The following is a 12,955-nucleotide window of genomic DNA, read 5'->3' on the forward strand; positions in this document are numbered from 1 at the left end:
TGCCAGGCACGCCCAAGCATCTAGCCAGAGCCTCGGGTGCCTCATCTCTATGCCTCTGATGCGCAGGTCCCTGGCCCCAGTGTTTTGTGGTCAGAGCAGTCAGGAGCTGCCCCTTTTGTCTGAATGCACGCGATATGTGTGTTTCATCTTTACCATTGGCTACAAGGGATTCATATGTATATAACACTTTATATATTTAATAGCCATTTTTCTAAGAAGCTTAGCACAGTGGACACCGCCAGCCGCACAGGTCCCCATGTGCTAAGGATGAGTGGAGGCCTCCATTTCCCACCCCCATGCCCAAATCCGCAGTCATGATGCCTCTCTAGGGAGAGGTCCGAACCCTAGGGGCTTCCTGGGGTCCTCAGTGCTTCTGCTATCTCACTTGTTTCTGCTGAAATGGAAAAAAAAAGGAAGCTGTCTTCAGGAATAGGAGGTTACCAATTTGGTTTGAGGGCAAAGTGAAAGGTTCTTTGTGGTCCTAAAAACCACAGGAGGACCACTGAACTGTGGCTTTCCCAGGCCCCAGTGCATGCAAAGTGCTTGACACTCAGCTTGGAAAAAGTGGGGTATTAGGAGGAGGAAGTCGCAGAGCTCCTCTGGCATCACTCACTGCTTCTCTGTCTCTCTCCCTTTCTCCTTTTTCTCTCTCTGTCTCTCAGGCTTCAATTCCTTGACCTCTGGAGACTCCATGCAAATCCCCCCAACTGTGTGAAACTGCCTCAGCAGCCCACCCGAAGTGGAACTGACAGGAAGTATGTGAGGGTTGAGTTGCACTGTGCCCATATGCACTGTCCTCATAGATGGGAAATTTTGTTTGTAAGCATTCAAACATCAATTGGATTTTTTGCTTTCATATTTTGGAGCAAAGAATCTTTGTTCCAGTTCTTATGTGTTTTTGGGAACCCTTGCAGAGCTCATAGACCCCATAACCCTGGGGCACAGGGTTGGGGGTTTGACACCTCAAGGTCCTGTTTCCTGCTGAGGGACCTGGGCCAATGCCTCTGGCAACTCCTATTTCAAGCTTTAAATGAAGTGTTTCTTGGCTTCCCTTTCCGGCAGCAGGGCACGTACAAAGCCCCAGGGTAGTGTGAGAGGAACTTCGGAGCAAACCAGCTTAGCCAGCCCGCAGCTGGGCCAAGTGAGCCGTGCTGGAAAGGTGAGCTCTATGTGAGCTGCTTCAGAGCCCCTGGACGTCAGTGCCAGCTCCTGACTCGTAGGAAGGTCCCAGGGGCCCAGGTCAGAGCAGGCCCAGCAAGCAGGGAGAGGCAGGGAAGGGCGTGTGTGGATCACAGAGAAGCCCAGAGAGCATGCTATCCATCCTACCTGTCAGAGGCTGTCCTGTGGAGAAGGCAGGCAGAAATCCAGGCTTCTGTGCAAAATCGTTAAAATTCTAAGTGTTGGCTTGAATTAGAACAAAACAAAGCTCCTGGCCAACATGGTGAAACCCCGTCTCTACTGAAAATACAAAAATTGGCCAGGTGTGGTGGGTGGGGCGGGCGCCTGTAGTCCCAGCTACTTGGGAGGCTGAGGCAGGAGAATCGCTTGAACCTGGGAGGCGGAGGTTGCAGTGAGCCGAGGTTGCACCACTGCACTCCAGCCTGGTGACAGAGCAAGACTCTGGGAAAAAAAAACACCAAACAGCAAACAAACAAACAGCAAACAACAACAACAACAACAACAAAACAACCAAAACAAAAAACAAACAAGCGAAAACAACAAAGCACAAGACAGCCCATCCAGAACATGCCTGCAGGTGGGCATGATGGACGGGTTGGCCTGGTAGAGCGGGCGGGGAGGTACCAAGGGGGCCGAGGCTGTGGTTGAGACTCACAGGGACTCCAGGAGGAAAGGTGCCCCCGACGTGGAGTGGAGAGGGCGCCCCCAGAGAGCAGACGTGTGGTGCCCCAGTGGGAATCCAGGGGGCAGATATGGGCGGGGGATGGAGTGCAGGAAGGGCTCTGTGGTTTGGCTGGACTGAGGGGATGTGCCTGGATATCCACAAGAGTGATTCAGGCCATTCCCAGGAGGGTCTGTTGTGCACCCTCTGACTTGCTGGGTTTTTTGTTTTGTTTTGTTTTGTTTTGTTTTGTTTTCCCCCGAGACAGAGTCTTGCTCTGTCGCCAAGGCTGGAGAGCAGCAGCGCAATCTTGGCTCACTGCAACCTCCATCTCCCAGGTTCAAATGATTCTATTCCTCAGCCTCCCAAGTAGCTGGGACGACAGGCAGCACCACTACACTCAGCTAATTTTTTGTATTTTTAGTAGCAATGAGGTTTTACCATGTTGGCCAGGCTGGTCTCGAACTCCTGGCCTCAGGTGAGCCGCCCGCCTCGGCCTCACAAAGTGCTGGGATGACAGGCGTGAGCCACGGCACCCAGCCTGGCTTGCTGTTCTTATTTATGAAGTTCACAGTGGCATGTCCGTGTGACGGAAACCAGGTCATCTACACAGATTCTGTAGGGAACGCATTCTTCTGTGCACAGTAGCGGGCTCTGCGCTGCCGTTCTCAGGGCAGTCATTTCATCAGCACACGCAGCCTCCCACAGAGCTGATCCAGTGTGAACTTCTGGTGGGTCCGGAATCTGGGATGTGGGATGTGGGCTCGGGGTGTGGACACGGGGTCAGGCGGACCCTGCTTCCATCCAGACCCTGAAACCCACAACCTGCTCAGCATTGGGGTTGATGTTTCTCTTCTGTGAGTCTCCACTTCCTTTTCTGTAATGTGCTCGCCTCTCGGCTGCGTGACTGACAGTTGCATCAGGGGTGGGCAGAATGCACCGTGTGGCACTCAGCACCCACCGGGCACCGACAGGCACCGTGTGGCAGGGGAGGCTGGAGCCGAGGCCAGCCCTGGGCTCTGTTTGGACGTCACCACTTCCTCTCCCTGCCAGTCCACCCAGGCCTGCTCTTGCCAGCTCTGCCAGGCCCCGCGTGGTCCTGGAATGCAGCCTGAGACTCCGAGGCATGGCGAGCACTCCACGGCCACAACATGCAGGAAGCTCGTTTTTAAAAACGACGCCACCCTCCACGTTCGTTTTCATTTTTCCCCAGAGCTGAGGTCACACATTGCCCCCTGGCATTAAGGAAAAAGCGAGAATGCTCTAATGGCCTTTGAGCCAAAGAAAGTTGGCGGATGACAAACGTGATTCCTCTGCACTCTGAGACCTACGTCTGCTCCCCGGGGCCTCACAGAGGACAGGCCCCGGGGCCCGTGGGGCCTGCATCCAGCCGAGCCCTCGGTGCGAGGCCAGGCCATCTGAGAGGCTTTGCCGGGTCCTGCGGCCGTGTTCAAGACCCAGGCTCCAGCACAGCCGAGAGAGACGCTCCTCCCTGGCAAACCCGGGCCGGGCTGCCCCTTCTCCCCGAGCAGGGCCCTCCATCGCCTGCATCACCTGCTCCTATCCATCCACCTCTCTCCCCTTCTCTTTTTCCTGGAGAGCCCTTGGGAAACTTTTCAGGTCCTTATTAAATGCAGCCAGCCACAAAGCCAGCCCTGGGCCTTGGTCATTCGCTGTCGTGGTGTGAAATGGAATTACAGTACCCCCCCCACAGCTAGCAGAGGGGGATGATGGGAAGTAAACGAAGTGCTGGGGAAAATGAGAACTTTGATAGAAGAGAAAAGAGGCTGAGGTGGGAGCAGGTCACCACTTCCTTCCTGTCCGGGACGGATGGATGGAGGATGTGGGTGGTACAAGAGGGTCAAATGGCCTGTCCTTCCCAGAAACTACCCACAGGTAGGACGGCCTGTGGTAGGAGGACGATGGCCGGGTAAAATATGGATGTCCAGTTGCATCTGAATTTCAGGTGGGATAAGCGTGTCCCAAATACTGCATGGGATTGTGTATAGCGAACATGAACTCTTCTTGATCTGAAATTCAAATTTTAACAACTGGCCATCCTGCTGAATGTTTTCCGTTCATGTTTGGCTGTTTTGCTAAATTTCTGGCAACCGTAGGTGAGGCTGCCTGGGGGGTGTGTGAGGGTCACCTGGCTCATGGGGATCACGGAAGCTTCCTGTGGATGGCTCCATGGGTGTTTCAGGGCACCAGGGCCGGGGGCAGGGTGGTTCACTCTCGCCTCTTCTCACCGCACTCCGAGTGCCCTCCGTGGGGACTGTTTCCAAGGTGTGTCTAAGAGGTTCAGAACTTCCAAGAGGTTTCCTCGGCCCAGAGTGCAGAGGGGGAGGGTTTGAAGTGTGATGTGTGTGGTGAGGGTGGCCAGGCAGAGAGTGCATGAGGACCTGGTGTCCTCTTGGAAAGGACCTGCCGGCCATCTCAGGGTCTTTCTGCTTCTGAGCATCTGGGAGCTGACCGGGGAGGAAGGAGGTGCCTTTCCTCAGTGCCATGGTGGTGGGAACACAGGACCGACACCTCCTGCCGACCGTGCAGCCGGCCCTTTCAGACACACACTTCAGTTAATTGGGTCACTGTGCCCCTCCCCTCCCCAGCAGCCTTCTGGGTGGGGACTGTTCTAATTCAGCAGGGACAGGGACATGGGAGCCCACACAGCACTGGGGGCTGAGCCCAGGTGGGCAGGCCCTGAGGTCCGCGACTGGGGCTGCCTGGGAGAGACCCACCTCCAGATACTTGGAGATTGACTCCCATATTGCAGGGGACATGGGAGGGCCCTTGGAATGTGACGTTCCCATGGGGCGGGACAGGCGGTGCCTTCACCGGGGAAGGCCGGCAGATGAGGCAGCAGAAGCCTTTAAAGTTACTTCTCGGCTGTCTGCATCCGCCGCTCACAGAGAAAAACGACTGTCTTCCTGCTCTGGATTAGGCTGCGGTAACTGATCCAGTATTTTGGTACCATTTCCATGAAGACGAGATGCCATCTGGGGAGTTAATATTCAGAGGCTATTGTAAGGGTGCTGCACGCGTTAAAGGAGGAGCTGGGGGAGGCTGCTCCCTCCTCCACTCGGGGCCCTTGGAAGCTGCTCCCAGGTGCCAGGGACAGACAGGCTGCTCTAACCGGCAGCTGGGGCCACCTTTTCCCTGTCCCTGAGGCCTTGGGTTTGGGAGCTGTCCCCACTCTGTCCTGAAAGATTGGGATGAGAAGGTGAGAAATGGCACAGGGCGGAGCCTCTTCCCCTCGGGAGTCGGAGGAGGCTGAGGAGGCCCAAGCAGCCGGGATCCTGGGCTCCTCACTCACACACGTGTGCACGCAGGCACACTCACACTCTCACACCGACACACACTCACACTCACACACACCCCCACTCTTCCATTCTCACAGGTCTACACTCACCCTGTCTCACAATCACTCTCCTACATACACGCACACTAACACACACACACCCTCACTGTTCCACTCACACACACTCTCATACACTCTCACACCTACACACATTCACACTCATCCACTCTTCCACTCTCACAGGTCTACACTCACCCTGTCTCACAATCACACTCTCCTACACACACTCACACTAACGCACGCACACCCTCACTGTTCCACTCACACACACTCTCACACACTCTCACACCTACACACACATACACCCCCCCCTTCCACTCTCACAGGTCTACACTCACCCTCACTGTCTCACAGTCACACTCTCCTACACACACGCACACTAACACACGCACACCCTCACTGTTCCACTCACACACACTCTCATACACTCTCACACCTACACACCTTCACACTCACCCACTTTTCCACTCTCACAGGTCTACACTCACCCTGTCTCACAATCACACTCTCCTACACACACGCACACTAACGCACACCATCACTGTTCCACTCACACACACTCTCACACTCACACTCTCTCACCTACATACATGCACCCCCCTTCCACTCTCACACACACTCACTCTCACACCTACACACACACCCCCCGCCCCACTCTTCCACTCTCACAGGTCTACACTCACCCTCACTGTCTCACAATCACACTCTCCTACATACATGCACACTCACACACGCACACCCTCACTGTTCCACTCACACTCTCACACCTACATACACTCACACACACCCCCCCACTCTTCCACTCTCACACACTCATACACTCTCACACCTACATACACGCACCCCCCTTCCACTCTCACACTCTCACACTCACACTCTCACTCCTACATAACACTCACACTGACACCCCCCCACTCTTCCACTCTTACAGGTCTACACTCACCCTCACTGTCTCACAATCACACTCTCCTACATACACGCACACTAACACACGCACACCCTCACTGTTCCACTCACACACACACACACTCTCACACCTACATACTCATACACATGCACCCCCACCCTTCCACTCACACACTCACACACACCCTCACTCCTACATACACTCACACACAACCCCCTCACCCTTCCACTCTCACACTCACACTCACACTCCCACATACATTCACACTAACACAAACGCACCCTCACCCTTCCACTCTCACACACCCTCACTCCCACAACACTCACACTAACACTAATGCACACCCTCACCCTTCCACTCTCACACCCTCACTCCTACATACACTCACACTAATACACACACCCCCTCACCCTTCCACTCTCACACACACTCTCACACCGTCACTCCCACATACACTCTAACACACCCTCACCCTTTCACTCTCACGCACACACTCTTACACTAAAGCACACACCCTTCCACACACATACTCTCACACTCCTACACACACACCCTCACCCTTCCACTCTCACACACTCTTACATAATCACACTAAAGCACACACCCTTCCACACACACTCATACTCTCACACTACTACACTCACACACACTCTCACCCTTCCACTGTCACACTCACTTGTACCTTCACACACTCACTCCTACATTAACACATGCACACCCTCACTGTTCCATTCTCACACACAATCACACACCCTCACTCCCACATACACACACACACGCACACCCTCACCCTTTCACTCTCACACACACATAATCACACTAAAGCACACACTCACCCTTCCACACACACTCATACTCTCACACTCCTACACTCACACTAACACACACACCCTCACCCTTGCACTGTCACACTCACTTGTACCCTCACACACTCACCCCTAAACACACGCACACCCTCACCCTTCCACTCTCACTCCCTCCCACTCTCACACACACTTGTACCCTCACTCCACAGCCACACTCTCACACACCCTCTCCATGTCTTTGTGAACTCCAGTCGTCTACGGCTTCATGGAAAATGCAGTAGCCACGAGGGATGTGTCCAGGGATGGGGCCCGTTGCCGGCTTGCTGTGATGTGAGCGCTGATGACAGGGCTGGCTCTTTCTAGAACACACCTCCGCCATGCCAAGCCATGTCCAGAATATCGCGGCCGGGATGGTGCTGCTTGTTCAGAGAGGATGTGAGGCTGGGTCACAGCACCTCTGCCCAGGGCTTTGGGAAAGTGGAGCACCTGGTCCAAGAAGCCACAATAAGACCCAGGAGCTCCAGGGCCACCTGGGAGGTTCCAACCAAAGACAGGACTGGGCATCTCAGCTCCCAGAATTCCAGCGGGGTGTCCAGGCCATGACGGGATGGCAGGTGCCTCTGTCCTGTGGCTCTCGTGCCCTTCGCCACCACCCATCTGAGCCCCGCTCTTCTGCCTCTGCCACCTGTCCTCCTTGGGGATCCTAATTCTTCCCATAGCTCCAACCTTTCCCTGGGAAGATTCCTGTTGCTGCCACCCCTCTGGCAAGGGATGTGGATGAGGTGCCACTTTGACCCCGTTTGGCAACTGTGTCTCACTCTGGTGCTTCAGACGACCACGGGGTCTCCGGCTGGGGATCTGCAGGGAATCCTGACAGAAGACTCGGCCTCCTCTGCTTCTCTGAGTGGGCAGCACCCATGGTGGGGAGAACTGATGTGAGAACGCGTGGGCCATCTGTGGGAAACGGTCCTGACCCTGCACAGCCCCGGGGGCCTTCTGGGTGTGGTGCGACCCCAGGGGCATGGGCTGCCCACGGCCAGGCCAGGAGAACTGCTCCATTGCCAGTGTGGTGCCCTCAAAGCCGAGGTGTGCCTCGTGGTCTGTGTGTTACCAGGGTAGGAACTTCACATCCACGTCTTCGTTAGCTCAGTACCTGCTACGAAGTTGGCTTGAGGTCTTTGGAGGTTTCTCTGTTCCTTGTCTGGAGGCAGCACCCCTGGGGAGCCTGTTGACCAGCTTTAGCTGACCTTTAGCTGACCTTTCGTTGGTCGGCCTTTGCTGACCTCTCCTACTCCTTGGGTAGCTTGCCGAGTCAACCCCTTTGGGTGTCTGTTTCCTCTCTGAAAGGCTGCCATCGCCTTCCTTTAAGGACTGGGGCGAGGACAACGGAGCGAGGACCACGTGTCATATGAGGGCAGCACCCGGCACAGAGCGTGGTCCCCTCCTCTCTCTGGAAATCTGCTGTGGCGGCAGACGTGGAGGCCTGGGCTGGGTCTTCGGAGCCTCAAGGAAGGGCTTGGGAGCCTGGCACCCACCCAGCATGTTCCTCCCACGGCCCTTCCACGCGGCTGCTCACCTCGCTCCCAGGCGCCCTGTTAGCGGCCCAGTCGTGGATGGGCAGGTACAGTGTTCTGGTGACCCGAGAGGCACAAGAATGACACAGATGAGAATCCACGTTTCCTGGACAAGATTTTTTTTTTTTTTTTTTTGACAGGGTCTCACTTTGTCACCAGGCTGGAGTGCAGTGGTGTGATCATGGCTTCCTGCAGCCTCGACCTCTGGGGCTCAGGTGATCCTCCAACCTCAGCCTCCCGAGTAGCTGGGACCATAGGTGCACCACCATGCCCAGATCATATTTGTTTTTGCAGAGATGAGTCTCACCACATTTCTCAGGCTGCTTTTGAACTCCTATGCTCAAATGATCCGCCCGCCTCAGCCTCCCAAAGTGCTGGAATTACAGGCATGAGCCGCCGGCTACTCTGGACGCGTGTGACAGGCTGACGAGGCCACTTCTCCTTGGCCAACACCCTTTGTGGACACGCAGCGAGGGCAAGAGTGGGTCCCGTCCACCGTGGCTCATCCAGCCTCACCATGGCCCTGGGCAAGAGGCACAGTTCTCTGGACTTTATTGAGGAGAAGGAGCCTTCCCAGGCGTCAGACTTTGCCTAAATCTGCTGTCAACTCTGTCAGGCCCTGTCTGCTCTTGGCCTCAGGGGCCTGGGCATTCTCAGTGAGAGTGGGGGTGACGCTGACTCAGAGCTGGTCCTGCTGGGTGCACCTGCGGATGTGGTTCCAGCAGCCTTTTAGACATTCACTGGAGACAGAAAAGGCAGAGGATGCTGCCGTGCACCTGCTACCGGGGGGCAGGGTCCAGGTGCCTACTGAGGGGGTCCCAGGCATTGAGGTGGCAGGATGGATGTGACTGGGGTCCAGGCCCGTCCTGCAGGGTTTCTGGGGAGGGTGAGGGCATGTGGAGGGTCCTAACGCAGCCCACGGCACAGGCTTGGGCGGGGGACGGTGCCTCCAGGGGAGGATGGTGAGGCTCCAGAGGCACCCTCCTGGCCGTCTGAGCCCTGCAGGTTCTGGAGAGTGGACCCCACTGTTTTCATATGACTTGTTCTGGCAGCAGCAAACTCAGCATTGCCGTGTTCCATCAGGGCTGGTTGGTGACGGAACCCACAAGGGGCCGGCATCTCTGGCCCTGGCCTTTGAACTGGGGCACGGTGGCTGGTGCGGGAGGGGCCAGCAGCCCTCTTGTGGGGTCGGAGTCACCGTGGGCCAGAGGCACTCTGCATCTGCAGACAGCTTCAGTTTGTTCTTGTAATTGTAGTTGAAGCTTTGAATGTCATCAGCAATCAAGTCCAAAGTTCTCAAAGTGTGGTCCCCACACCAGCGGCATCTCAGGGGTTGTGAGAAATGCCAGTCTCAGGCTCCATCTGGATCACGAATTCTGGGGTGGGGTCAAAGACCTGTGTTCACCAAGGCCCTCCAGGTTCGGACGCACAGCAGAGCTTGAGAGCTGCCACCGTGTCTCGAGTTGCTTTGGTTTAGTCCTATTCAAACTGCTTAAGAAACAGGGCTCTGGGGTGGGGCGGGGGCTGAACAGAGCAATAGAGGAAACCTCTTGACCCACGTTTGGGTCTCAGGTGCTGCTCCTGCTCCAGGCAAGGGATGTCTGGCTCAGTCTTGCTGAAGAAAAGTAAGCAGCCCGTGCACAGTAGAGCCCATGGGAAAGGCCCCGTCTCAGCTTTGCCAGCTCAGGCTGGGAGGGTTCTCACATCCCACGTGGACAAGCGATGATGGGGCCATACTCAGCCTGGGGCACGGCCTGCTGGGAGCCGTTGCTGGGCGGGTGCCTGGGCTTCCCCTGAGGATCAGGCAGATCTTGCTTTCCAGGGTCTTGTTTGGCTCACTGTTTACAAACGAGGTGGGTCCTAAAAGGCTCCACACAGGGGCACCTGGCCTTTGCCCCTACCATCCTCTGCCAGGCATGGGCTGAGCTGGCCAGCGGCCGTGGTGGTGATGCGCTTGAGGGATACCGGGCCCATGCCCCTCCCTGCCCTAGGCCTCCTCCCCAGACTGCAGTCATCGCAGTCCCTTGCAGCAGAGGGTCAGGGATGGGACCCGACCCAGAAAGTCCCAGGGACTCCCCAGTGGGAACGCTCACAGTGAGCTCCCTGGAGCTGAGCTCTGCCTGAGCAGGAAGGAGGCAAGGGTGAGGTGGCTGCTGGCTGTGCAGCGACCCCGGGCCCGGCCTGGGAAAACTCCAAATGGACACTCACAAACTTCTGCCGCATCTTTGTGACAGCTAGTCTATGTCTCCCGGGAGGAGAAGGAAGAAAAGCACTGGCTCGACTTGCCTCAGCAGCAGCTGCTGTTAAGTATGTAATTAACACACACACAGACACACACACACACACACACACACACACACGAGACCCGAATACTGCAACATTGCAATAGCCCCTTCAACAGTTTCCCAAAAGAGTGTTAAAATCTATTCAATTTACTAATTACACATTCTTGCCATAAAGAAAGACATGGCTGCAATTCCTGAGCCTCAGCAGGTCCCTTAGAATGTTTAGAATATTAGAATATTACCACTGTAATGCCTATTGTCAGTGTGGGTGGGTGTCAGAAACAATCACCCGAGGTATTGAGTCAACATATTTTAAGATTCTTTTATGGAACGTGTGTTTTTTAAATGCAAATTCAGTAATTGCTAAATTGCCAAGTGGTGAGAAGGTGATATTGATCCTGGCTGTGATTGCAAAGCTGTCGCGTATGGTCTTCTGCTGTGTGCTGTGCTCTGAACGCCACCTTTTGGGGGCCTCCGTAGCTCCCAGTGTGAAGCTGGGTGGGGCTCCTCTGCTAATGGAAGTCCCCTGAAGGAGTGTGGGGAGGGGGCACCTCAGGCCTCCTCTCCTCACACCCATCCTCTGAGGGGCTCTGCTCCTGTCTTCAGTGTCACGGGAGCAACTGGGAGTGAGGTAGCAGATTCCCTAAGAACAGTGGCAATTATCCAGCCATGAGGTGTGGAGCTTAGGGCCCGTGCCTCAGGGGCTCACATGGATTCTTGCAGAAAAAGGAAGGAGCAGGCTTTGGTTGAGTGCTTTCTATGCCCTAGGGGCTCTGCAATAGCATTTACATGAGCATTAGCTCCACCCCCCCTGCCTCCATAATCCTATCATTAGCTCTTCTTGCTGGCTGAAGAAACTGAGGCTCAGAGAATGACTTGCCAAAGAGCACCGAGCTGGAATTAGAGCCCGAGCCAGTCCGCAGGCCAGCCCCGACCACCGGCAACCCCGAGCAGGTCCGCAGGCCAGCCCCGACCACCGGCAACCCCGAGCCGGTCCGCAGGCCAGCCCTGACCACGGGCAACCCTGAGCCGGTCCGCAGGCCAGCCCTGACCACGGGCAACCCTGAGCCGGTCCACAGGCCAGCCCTGACCACGAGCTTGACCACGGGCAACCCCGAGCCAGTCCACAGGCCAGCCCTGATCACGAGCTTGACCACCGGCAACCCCGAGCTGAGGCCCTTTCTCGCCATGGCCCTGCTTGGCTCCCAAGCCACCCATCATTTTCATGGTTTTGATGCTAATGCTTATCCTTTATTATTTTTTGTATTTGAAAAGTTACTTGTTTTTAGTTGTGCAGATTTATGGTGTATATGAGAAATGTTGTTCCATGTATCTAATGTGTAGCGGTCAAGCCAGGGTATTTCGGGTGATCAAAAGCTCAGGTAACAAAAACCAAAACAGGCGTATGAGCCAACATTAAACCAAAGGGCTTCTGCACAGCAAAGGGAACAATAGGGTGAAGAGGGAACTGGTTGAATGGGAGAAAATTGTTTGCAAACTATTTATCTGGCTTGGGACTGATGTCCTGAAGGTACAAAGAAATCAAACAACAAGAAGAAAAATAATCCCACTAAAAAGTGGACAAAAAATCTGAACAGACGCTTCTCAAAAGCAGATAGACATGTGGCCAACAGGTCTATGAAAAAAATTCTCATCATCACTAAGTATCAGAGAAATGCAAGTCAAAACCACAATGAGATACCATCTTACCCCAGTCAGAATGGCTGTCACCAAAAAGACAAAAAATAACAGATGTTAGCGAGGATTTGGAGAAAAGGGAATCTTAGACGCCGCTGGTGGCGATGCGAGTACAACCTTGATGGAAAGCAGCGTGGAGAGCTCCCAAAACACGAAAACCAGAACTACCGTTCGATCCAGCAATCCCACTACTGGGGATCTGCCCAGAGGAAAAGGAATCAACGTCAAAGGGATTCCTGCACAAGCGTGTCTATTGCAGCCCTGTCCACAACAGCGAAGACGTGGAGTCTACCAGTGCTCATTCTCAGGGACGCTGTGCCTGCCTGCTGGCGTGCTGGGGCCCTGGCTCAGAGAGAGCCACGTGAAGAGCTCAGAGAAAGGAAATTGTGGGCCCAGGGAGGTGGGGGGCTCAGTCTGACACCCCATGTGTCTAATGTCAGTCTGGACTGACCTGTGGTTCAGTCCCAGCCTCTCCCATCCTCTGCGC

General features: G+C 55.1%; 1 long non-coding RNA gene across 2 annotated transcripts in view; it reads left to right on the forward strand.

Annotated features, from left to right (window-relative positions):
• The first annotated feature begins 474 nt into the window (after window positions 1-474).
• The window catches only part of LOC105487622 (uncharacterized), a 32,574-nt gene continuing 20,093 nt past the window's right edge, over window positions 475-12,955 (forward strand). For both annotated transcript variants that reach the window (XR_011623206.1, XR_011623208.1), the window contains exon 1: window positions 475-755. This is a non-coding gene — a long non-coding RNA (uncharacterized lncRNA). The remainder of the gene's footprint in view (window positions 756-12,955) is intronic.

Source organism: Macaca nemestrina, chromosome 5 (assembly GCF_043159975.1).
Source record: "Macaca nemestrina isolate mMacNem1 chromosome 5, mMacNem.hap1, whole genome shotgun sequence".
In the NCBI taxonomy this organism is placed as follows: domain Eukaryota; kingdom Metazoa; phylum Chordata; class Mammalia; order Primates; family Cercopithecidae; genus Macaca; species Macaca nemestrina.